Raw genomic sequence first — 11663 nt, 5'->3', positions numbered from 1 at the left:
ATCAACGTGTATGTCTTACTAGTGATACATGGACGTCACTTCAAAATTTAACTTATATGGTTATTACTGCTCATTGGATTGATGATGATTGGAATTTAAAAAAGAAAATTCTCAACTTTTTTCAAACATCAGATCATAAAGGTGAGACAATTGCTAAGGGGATTGAAGCATGCTTGTTAGACTGGGGGATTGAGAACATATTTACGGTGGCCCTAGATAATGTAACTGCTAATGATGCTGCAATTAAACACTTGAAAAGAAGGATTGAGGATTGGAAAGGAGGCATATTAGGAAATGAGTTCTTACATGTTAGATGCAATGCTCATATTCTAAATTTAATCGTGAAAGAAGGGCTAACTGAACAAAATGAGTCCATTTCTCAAGTAAGAAATGCTGTCAAATATGTTAAGTCCTCAGCTGGAAGGTTTGATTCTTTTAAGTCATTTGTTGAGAAGGCTAAGATTGGCACTCATAATCTTTTGACTTTAGATGTTGAGACTAGGTGGAACTCCACATATATTATGCTAGATACATCTGTAAAGTTTGAAAAAGCATTTTCAAGAATGTATGATGATGATCATAAGTACCTCAAATATTGTTTAGAGACGAATAGTATGGGAGGACATCCATCTATAGACGATTGGAAGAATGTTAAAGTTTTTATTAAGTTCCTTGAGAGATTCTACCAGGTCACTTTGAAATTCTCTGGAACTTCATATGTTACTTCTAATTCTTTTTTCCATGAGATCTTTAATCTTCAGAATTTTATTCAAAAATATTCTCATAGTGAAGATTCTATTTTGAGTGGCATGGCTGAGAAGATGAAAGTTAAATTTAAAAAATATTGGGGTACTTTTGAGAGTATGAATAAGTTATTATTTGTTGCTGTTGTTTTGGATCCTCGATATAAATTGAAGTATGTGGAATTTCTTTTCAACAAGTCTTATGGTAGTTTGGAGGGAGGCCAACAGTCAAAAAAGGTGATGGATACTTTGACTCGCTTGTATGACCATTACAAGAGTTCTTTTCGTGATAATTCTAGTGACATAACTGGTGGTCAAACAAGCTTGATGGATGAAATTGATGTCCTGGACAGTGACGAGATGTGGCAATCACAATGGGAGAAACATTTGGCAGATAAAGTCAATATTGAAAATAAATCTGAACTTGAGAAGTACTTGGTAGATGATTTGGAAAAGACCAACGATTTAAATATTTTGGCTTGGTGGAAAGTTTCATCTCCTAGATATCCACTTGTCTCTAGAATTGCAAGAGATGTTCTTTCTATTCATATTTCCACTGTTGCATCTGAATCTGCTTTTAGCACTGGTGGTCGAATTCTTGACTCTTATCGAAGTTCTTTATCACCAAAGACATTAGAAGCTCTTATTTGCACTCAACAATGGTTGAGATCAACTTATAAAGAATACAAGCTTGAAGATCTTTTAGAAGAAATTCAGAATTTTGAGATAGTTGAAAAAGGTAAATTTATACATTTAACTCTTTTGAATATGTTTTTATATTTTTAAAGCTTTAAGGCCTAGTATGTTAACTTTTTTCTTTTTCAGAATATGCTGGCACAACTTTGAGTATTGATTAATTTTGAGATACCAATTGAAAGTGGTAAATGCATGCAACTAGTAGTAGTAATAGTAGTAGTGGTAGTAGTAGTGGTAGTAATAGTGGTAGTAATAGTGGTAGTAGTGGTGGTGGTGGTGGTGGTGGTGGTGGTGGTGGTGGTGGTGGTGGTGGTGGTGGTGGTGGTGGTGGTGGTGGTGGTGGTGGTGGTGGTGGTAGTAGCAGTAGCAGTAGCAGTAGCAGTAGCAGTAGCAGTAGCAGTAGCAGTAGCAGTAGCAGTAGCAGTAGCAGTAGCAGTAGCAGTAGCAGTAGCAGTAGCAGTAGCAGTAGCAGTAGCAGTAGCAGTAGCAGTAGCAGTAGCAGTAGCAGTAGCAGTAGCAGTAGCAGTAGCAGTAGCAGTAGCAGTAGCAGTAGCAGTAGCAGTAGCAGTAGCAGTAGCAGTAGCAGTAGCAGTAGCAGTAGCAGTAGCAGTAGCAGTAGCAGTAGCAGTAGCAGTAGCAGTAGTACTAGTAGTGTTTGATGAACTTGTTCAATTTGATGTAACTTCAATTGAGGATAAATTAAACTTTGGTAGTAAATTTTTAATTTTGCTATTATTTCAATTGAGGTTCATTTTGTAAGGTGTTTGGATTCTTATTTCACTGTAGTTATTTTCTATGGAATGAGAATGACAGTAGCATGATATCAAGTTAGTTTTGGTATCAATGTTTTCAGCTCTATGTTACGACTTACGACTACACTTGATTGTTTGATGGAGACTTATGGGTTGAGGCTTCATGATTGTTTAGATGTTATGCTCCCTTGTTTTGGTGTTCTACTGTAATTTTCTATAATAAAATGTTAGTATTCTAAATTTTGTTTTCTGTTGCAAACTTGCAAAAAATAATGCTTTCCCTTTTCACATTAATATGTATGAAGTTTCTGCTCGCTTAATTGATCTAAGACAAAAGCTCTATGTTTTAAAAAACATTGCCTAATTAACGAGCAATTTGTAGTTGTCGAAGATGACACCAATTTAGTCACATGCTCCTTACGTTTCGCTTTCCTATATCTCTTTTTTATATTTATTTTTTTAATCTCACTTATATCAATATTTTTGCACTATAAACTATATCTTTAAAAACCGAAAAAATCCGCAAAAACTGAACCAAATCGATAAAACCGATAATGTTTATACTATATTGGATTGGTTTGGTTTGAATATTAAAAAAACCGCTTTAATTGGTTTGGTTTAGTTTTAAGCAAAAACCGAGCCAAACCGAACCATGAACACCCCTACTTGCAGGGCGTATCCAAATAATGAGCAAAATATGATGACACATACGAAAAAGTGGAACCAGGGTCAAATAATACAGAGGCATCTCGGTGGGAGACTAAGACAATACATGTAATCACAGCATCTGAAGCAATAGCATCTGGTCTGGCTGGGAGTGCATAGAAACGGGCCTGACCACCACCTGATCAGCCTCCCCCTCTAGGGCGACCCCTAGGTGACTGACCTCCACCTCGAGCTGGCTGGACGGGTGGGAAAGTAACTAGTGCTGAAGCCGAAGGCTGAATCCTCTGCTGGGATGAACCTCCCATAAGACGGGGATAGAATCTCTTGATATGACCCAAATCTCCACACTTGAAGCAACCTCTCCCGACAAATGGCGATGGGGACTAAAGGGAGCCCCAAGCACCATGATACCCACTAGATGAACCAGGCATAGATGAACCCTGAACTGATGGTCCATGAGTCGAACTTTGAGTTGGAAGGGAACTAAGAGATGAGTGACCCTGATGTGAAATGTGAGAACCATGGCCAGATGATCCACCATGGTGACCTGAACGAGCTGGCTGAGCATGTCTGAATGAACGGCCTCTGCCATGCTGGAACTGACCTCTAGAAGGAACACCACCAAAACTGCCAGATCCCCGAGGCCTCTTGGCCTCCCTCTCAACTCGCTCCTAGCGGCGAACTGACTCTATCTCTCTGGCAATGTCAACCACCTCCTTAAAAAAAGCGCCAGATACTCTCTCTCTGGTCAGAAAAATCTGTAGCTGATAAGTGAGGCCATCAAAGAACCTCCTAATCCTCTCCCTATCCGTGGGAACTAGCCAGATAGCATGACGGGCCAACTCGGAGAATCTCATCTCATACTGCATCATGGTCATATCCTCCTGACGCAACTGCTCGAACTACCTGCGCAGCTCCTCTCTGCGGGAATGCGGTACATACTTCTCTAGGAAGAGAATAGAGAATTGATGCCAGGTAAGGGGCGCTACACCAACAGGCCAACGCCTCTCATAAGCCTCCCACTAAGTAAAGGCAGCTCCAGAATATTGAAAGGTAGTAAATGAGACCGCACTGGTCTCCAAAATACCCGTTGTACGAAGAATCCTCTAACACTTGTCCAAGAAACCCTGGGCATCCTCGCCCTCTGCACCACTGAAAGTCGGAGGATGAAGTCTACCAAATCTCTCCAATCGACACTGCTCGTCATCAGGAATGACTAGTACCAAAAATCCTGAGCAGGTGCAACCAGCTGGGCTGGTGGAGCCTCCGGTGTCTGAAGTCCCTGAGCAACCTACTGGGGTGTACGAGCGGCGGGAGTCTGAGTGCCTCCCGGCCTGAGAAGTAGCTGTTGTAGTAGAAACAGCAACCGCCTGAGCAAGGCTAGTGCACACGGTCAAGATCCAAGCTAAGGTCTCCTGAAGAGTTCGGAACCTTTTTATTGTCTTTTTGGACAAAAGATACGTAAATAAGCGTAAAAAAAGTTACCTTTATATATATAACACCAAAACACACCACGCTATACCTTAAGGTATAGTGTGGTGTGTTTTGGCATTATATATACTGACATTTACTAACACAGGTATAGCGTGCTATATTTGCACGCTATATATAGCGTACAAATACAACACGCTATACCCCTAATTAAATAATCCCTTCGTCTTCTTCCCCAACCAGAACGATCCCTCCCCCATTTTTTTACTTCAACCAGTTTCTGGTCCCCCTCCCCATCGTCTTCTTTAAAAAAAATTGTGGGCCCCAGCCGTCATACAAAACGTTAATAACATAGGTCCCACATCATAGTAGAGCATCGCATTATTGTGGTTTCACTCTTTCGGACTCAAATTTTCACACAAAACACTACATCAAGGTATTTTAATTTATTTTATGTCGTAACTTATATAATTATGCATATTTATTAGTTGATTGAATGTGTTTCCATGTTGTTTTGTGCTTTATTTGCGAAACTAGTATGTTATATTTATCCGAACTTAGATATTAGTGTTCTAAAAAAAGTCAAATTGAGAAATAATTTTTCTGTTGATATCAAGATTTAGATATTACTGTTTCCATGTCGGTTTGTGTTTTATTTTTGCTAAACTAGTATGTTATATGTATTTTTGTGAATGTTATGTGATTAAAATGTATTTATTGTTTATATTTAGTTTAGATTATTTATTAGCATAGTAAAATATAGAATCTTTTAGCGTAGTAAACTGTTGAGTATTTTAGCGTAGAATCCCTGTAGTTTAAGTATTTCTTATATTGGTAGATGAAAATATATACTTTGTACAATTAAATAATTAAAAATTAAGAATTTAAATTATAAAACAAACACACACAAAATTATCAAAATATTGAATTTGACACACATAATTATTCATGATAGTTTGGTGCTACTGGGCCTCAAATATTGAGCCTGGAACCCAATAGGTATATATACTTTGTACAATTAAATAATTAAAAATTAAGAATTTAAATTATAAAACAAACACACACAAAATTATCAAAATATTGAATTTGACACACATAATTATTCATGATAGTTTGGTGTTACTAGGCCTCAAATATCGAGCCTGGAACCCAATAGGTATATATATTTTTTATAATTAAATAAGTAAAAAATTAAGAATTTAAATTATAAAACAAACACACACAAAATTATCAAAATATTGAATTTGACACACATAATTAATCATGATAGTTTGGTGTTACTAGGCCACAAATATCGAGTCTGGAACCCAATAGGTATATAGACTTTGTACAATTAAATGATTAAAAATTAAGAATTTAAATTATAAAACAAACACACACAAAATTATCAAAATATTGAATTTGACACACATAATTATTCATGATAATTTGGTGTTACTAGGCCACAAATATCGAGCTTGGAGCCCAACAGGTATATATACTTTATACAATTAAATAATTAAAAATTAAGAATTTAAATTACAAAACAAACACACACAAAATTATCAAAATATTGACACACATAATTATTCATGATAGTTTGGTGCTACTGAGCCTCAAATATCGAGATATACTTCGTACAACTAATTAATTAAAAATTAAAAATTTAAATTATAAAACAAACACACACAAAATTATCAAAATATTGAATTTTGACACATATAATTATTCATGATAGTTTGGTGCTACTGGGCCTCAAATATCGAGCATGGAACCCAATAGGTATATATACTTTGTACAATTAAATAATTAAAAATTAAGATTTAAATTATAAAATAAACACACACAAAATTATCAAAATATTGAATTTGACACACATAACTATTCATGATAGTTTGGTGCTATTGGGCCTCAAATATCGAGTCTGGAACCCAATAGGTATATATATTTTGTACAATTAAATAATTAAACATAAAATTAATGTTGTTTAATTTATAGTTGAAGACATGGACGCGCCGCCTATACATTCCGGCCCTTACTCTCGTGAGATATTAGTGCTACAGGGCAATCATAGGTCCGCCCATATATGGGACGGGGAGTTACTGTCCCAGACTCTCCGCGCTAGGAGAGTGGACGACCTGTGGGATTTTTTGAGGCCCAGAGATCTCCACGAGCATGTAGTCCAGTGCATACAAGATAAGGGATTTTATAGGATTATTTAGATCGGGCGGATGCAGCTTGACTGGGCTTTGATCACGGTGTTGATTGAGCGGTGGTGATCGAAGACGCAAACCTTTCACATGCCCATTGGCGAGGCCACCATCACGCTGCAGGACGTGGAGGTTTTATATGGCATGGCCATTTCACTGCCTATTGCTATGAGATCTATGTCGCGCGATGATTATTTGGACATGCTGCAGCAGCTCACGGGTTTTAGGCCACAGGACGAGACATTTTCGTCGGGCGTCAGTCGGTTGTCTTTGAACCCTACTAGACAGTACCTGGAGGTACTCCACCCCATTATCACCGACGATACAGAAGAGATACATATTACCCGGTATACGAGGTTGTTGTTGCTTCTTCTATTTGGAGGGGTCTTGTTCCCGAACACTTCGAGGAACCTAGTCAACCTGAGATTTCTTCATCATATTCAACTACTATATGAGTTACCATATTACAGTTGGGGTGTTGCTGTTCTCGCCTACATGTACAGGAATATGTGTCGGGCGAGCATGGGCACTTAGAGAGATGTTTGTGGTTTTCTGTCGCTTCTACAGGTGACAATATATTCGAATAATCTATTAATCAATTCCAACTCTACCTAGTTAGAATTTATCTTAAACCTGACGTCAACTTTCTATGTTAGGTTTGGGCCTCGGAGTGGTTCTTGCAGTTTCAGCCACCTCTACCACAATTACCTCCTAATGTAGTACCTCCGGAACTCCCTCTATCCAGGAGGTGGGTTCTCCGTCTTACACTTTCACGAGAGCATGATGCTCATCATAATCCCCCCCTCTGCAGGGATGTGTTGGATCTGGTGGAGGGCGGACATGTAAATATGTACCTAAACTTACCTGCTATAGATTAACTTAGTGTTGCGCATACTCATGTTTTGTTTTCTTATTTGATAGTTCATCTGGACGCCATATAACGATGATTTGATAGCTGGCCTACCAGCTTATTGCTGGGCCGACCGATTGATTTAGAGAACTTTTGCCCCGCTCATATGCCTCGTTATTGTGGAGCATCATGCCTCGGAGCGGGTACTTCGCTAGTTTGTCCGCCCGTAGTATATACCGAAGGGCCTATATTGGAGCCTAGGAATTATCAGAGGGATGATCATTGCAGAGCGGATGACACATTTATGGCATGGTTAGCGGTGCAGATCCATAGGACCAGCGATATCATATGATTTCGCCCCTACTTACACAGATCTAGGAGGTGGCTATTGAGAGGTATATGTCCTGGTACCGCCATGTTACCTAACTTTTTATTGGGAACCCTATTCATCAGGCTGGCGGTCGGTATGTTCCATACGTCGGGCGACACGAGGCCCTGGTATATTTTCTGTTATTATTAATTATATAACTGTAACTTAGTGCAATATATGTAGTTTATATTTTATACGTTGTGCAAGCTATTGGACTACATTCAGTCTATCAGATGGGACTGCAGATGTAGGATCATGTCGGTGATCCTGCAGCCGCCTTGCAGGATTACAGTTGTCGATTTGTAGAGTTGGCTGCCCGGACACTGCAGCGAGCCTGAGAGGATCAGCGTTTGGCACACATGCCTGATTATGTGGAGCCAGAGGAGTACGAGCGAGGCACTGGTGTCGCACGAGGTGGTGGTGCCCGACGAGGCGGGGGTGCCGAAAAACGTGGCGGTGGGTGGAGAGGAGGTGGTCCCCAGCAAGGGGGCATTGAGGCCCCTGCTAATGATGTTGCTGCAGATCTGCCGGGTGGCCTACATGAGACGGGCATGCCATCATACAGCCTTGGAATGGATCTCACTCTAGGGACTTCGCAGGTGACCCCGTCAGGTCAATTATTGATCATGGGCACGGACCTTTCTAGAGTCGATTGGGATACATACTTTTCAGGCTTGTCTACTGTTGTTGAGGACCGGCTGACCCGAGATTTACATAGTGGACGCCGGTTGAGTTATGCTTCATCATCACAGGCACAGGTATGGTTTTCTTAGTATTGAATTACAATTTGTCGTTATTTTCCATAACTTTATTAATTTCCTTTTTAAGGTTGAACGCGATGCTGACATAGCTGCGATAGATGATTATATTCAAGAGCCCGATGATATCGTGGTAAGACAATTTAAATTGTTGTGACTTATTATATACTTTGTTATACTGAGCTTTTTATTCTTATGTAGGTTTCTACTGGACTGGCGGCCCCTTTTACCGATCCTGTCAGCACCACTAATGTTCATGATGCGGCGCATCCGGCTATTAGGAGGCGACTTGATGATGACGATCCCGATAGCGTACCCAGGCGGGATGGGATGCGCCTCAGACCAGCGGCTGCATTGAAGCACACTAGATGCGGGACACATTGATTTTCTTTCCTTGTTTTTTATATTTGATGTAAACAATATTTTTGTATATACATTAACAACAATTTTTATATAATATGTGCATTACTTTTTAAATTCTCCGTTCATTAGTTAGTTTCGTACTACAATACAAACACTTAAATTCCATTACAATTAATAAAAATAAAGTTCATTACAAATAATTTAGTTTAATACTACAACACAAACACAAACATAGCAACTTAACATAATTAAAATTCAATACAACTAATAAAAATACACGACACATGAAATAGAAAGATAAAGTGATACACTAAACACATACATGTCAATGTTTAGTCACTGCCGCCCATTATTTTCTGCTCCAACCACTTAAATTATTCTTCCAGCTTATTTTTTTTCTTCTACCTCTTTAAGTTTCGCTTTCAACTCCGCAGCCTCTCTTTTATGTTCTCTTTCACGTTCCTACTATTTTAAACACAAATTATTAAGATCGTTCAATAATTCTTTGTAGTATTCCTGATAACAGGGTTCATCAATCCATACCTCAAAATCGCAAATAGGTTCGCCGGGAACCTTATAAAACTTGTTCAAACATTCCCAGTAGCTGCATCCAGCTTCACCATTATCCCAACAACTTTGCATCATGCATTTTTTCCACACTTGCACATTGGTACATAAAGAGGTTGAGACATTTGTGCGATAAAAAAACTTGCTTTTAGTTATTGTTGAGCGCAGAAAATAACTAGAATGAGCCCGTTATTTATAGGCAAGACAACACACATAACGTAGTATTTAACCGTGCTATATATATCCATAACATAGTATTTGACCGCGTTATGCTTTGTGTGTTAAAGGTTCTGACGGGTACGAAACAACTTTATGTCAGTTGGGCAGCTTTTTCAGTTCGACAAGACAACACATATAACGTATTATTTAACCACGCTATATATACACATAACGTAGTATTTGACCGCGCTATGCTTTGCTTGTTAAAGGTTCTGACGTGTACGAAACAACTTTATGTCAGTTGGGCAACTTTTTCAGTTCGACAATACAACACATATAACGTATTATTTAACTGCGATATATATACACATAACGTAGTATTTGACTGCGCTATGCTTTGCGTGTTAAAGGTTCTGACGGGTACGAATCAACTTTATGTCAGTTGGGCAGCTTTTTCAGGTTGACAAGACAACACAAATAAATAAAAAAACAAACATAATTAACATTAAATTAATCAGCTTTATGAAATTTCAATGTTGTTTCAAGTTCTTCTGAATATATAATTTTTTTAATTATCATTAACAAAACTGAAATGGAAAAGTTCAACTCATAATTAACAAACATAATTTTATTTTATAAATCTTGTAACATAAACAAAACAACTAAATATTACAACATAAACTCATTGATAGCTAGGCACAATAGAAGAACACCCACCACGAGCTTGATTACTATTGCCATCCAAAGGACATTTTTGACGGTCGTGTCCTGTTTGCGAGCATATACCACATCTGCGTGCATAAACAATATCACTAACATCCATTTGGTTCCGTATACGTGTTCTCTTCTGCACCTATATTCGACACAAATAGGACTTGTTACACACACATTTTAAATGATTCAGACGGCCAATAATGCTCAGCACCCACTGGCTGCAACTGCTTACTATATGTGTTTAGGTACTTCGCAACACTATATTGTTGATCAACATAGTTGGTTATACCTAAACCAACTTTTTGAAAGCACTTGATGGCATGTGAGCAAGGCATGTGGTAGATGGACCATTTCCCACAAGAGCATAACCTTGTATATTCATTTACAGTATGTACATTATTCCCCCGATTTCGATGGATAACGGTTCGAATTTCAAAAATATTTCTTTCGTTATCATACTGCAAAAACCAATGCCAATGTGCTCGCCGTTTGTATTTCTCAAATCTCTTCATTGGCACTGGCATAAATTCAACACCCCTTTCCATCACTGACGTTGCAGCTGCAGACCTCTCAACAAACCTCTCCGCCATCTACTTGAACGACATCCGCACCATGGCCGTGACAGGCAATTCCCTTGCCAACTTCAATAACCCGTTGAAAGACTCTGACACATTTGTAGTCAGAGTTCCCCAACTGCCACCATCCGCATGCAAAGTCCACTTTTCAGGGTCATGTCGCATTAACTAACGATAGGTTGCCTCGTTTTCTTGCCTGATAGATTCCATGTGCCTCTGGAATTTATGCTGTTGGCGGTCTGTTGCTGCCATCCACATCAAATCATGCAGATCCTTGTTGGGATATGCCTTCTGAAAATTGGCTTTAAAGTGCCTCACATAGTAACGGTGGTAGGCATAAGGTTCTTGCCATGCAGGCAAGTTTTCCACAGAACTTAAGATACCACCATGACGATCAAATATTAGACAAATACCGAAACGTTGTTTGACAATGTGCTCTTTCAAGTGGTTCAAAAATAGCGTCCACGTCTCTTGGCTTTCATTGGAAAAAATAGCAAAAACTAGAGGAAATATCTGTCCATTAGCATCTACTGCTACGACTATCAATAGCTTGATATCGTACTTTCTATAGACATAAGTGTCGTCTATGGATATTACGGGCCGACAATGCAAAAAACCATCAATTGCTGGTTTAAACACCAAGAACACGTAATTGAATATATATTCTGGTTTACCCGGACTCCACTCAAGCTTCCATTCAACAACCCTCCCGGGGTTAAAGTGCTGCAGTACGACCATGTACCTAGGCAGAGCTGCAAATGACTTATCCCAGTTACCATAGACTATTTCAAACGCTCATTTGCGCCCGAGATATGCCTTTCTTTTGGTAA

The sequence above is a fragment of the Nicotiana tabacum genome, chromosome 5 (genome assembly GCF_000715075.1).
Source record: "Nicotiana tabacum cultivar K326 chromosome 5, ASM71507v2, whole genome shotgun sequence".
NCBI classification, from domain to species: domain Eukaryota; kingdom Viridiplantae; phylum Streptophyta; class Magnoliopsida; order Solanales; family Solanaceae; genus Nicotiana; species Nicotiana tabacum.
This window is presented reverse-complemented; position numbering follows the sequence as displayed.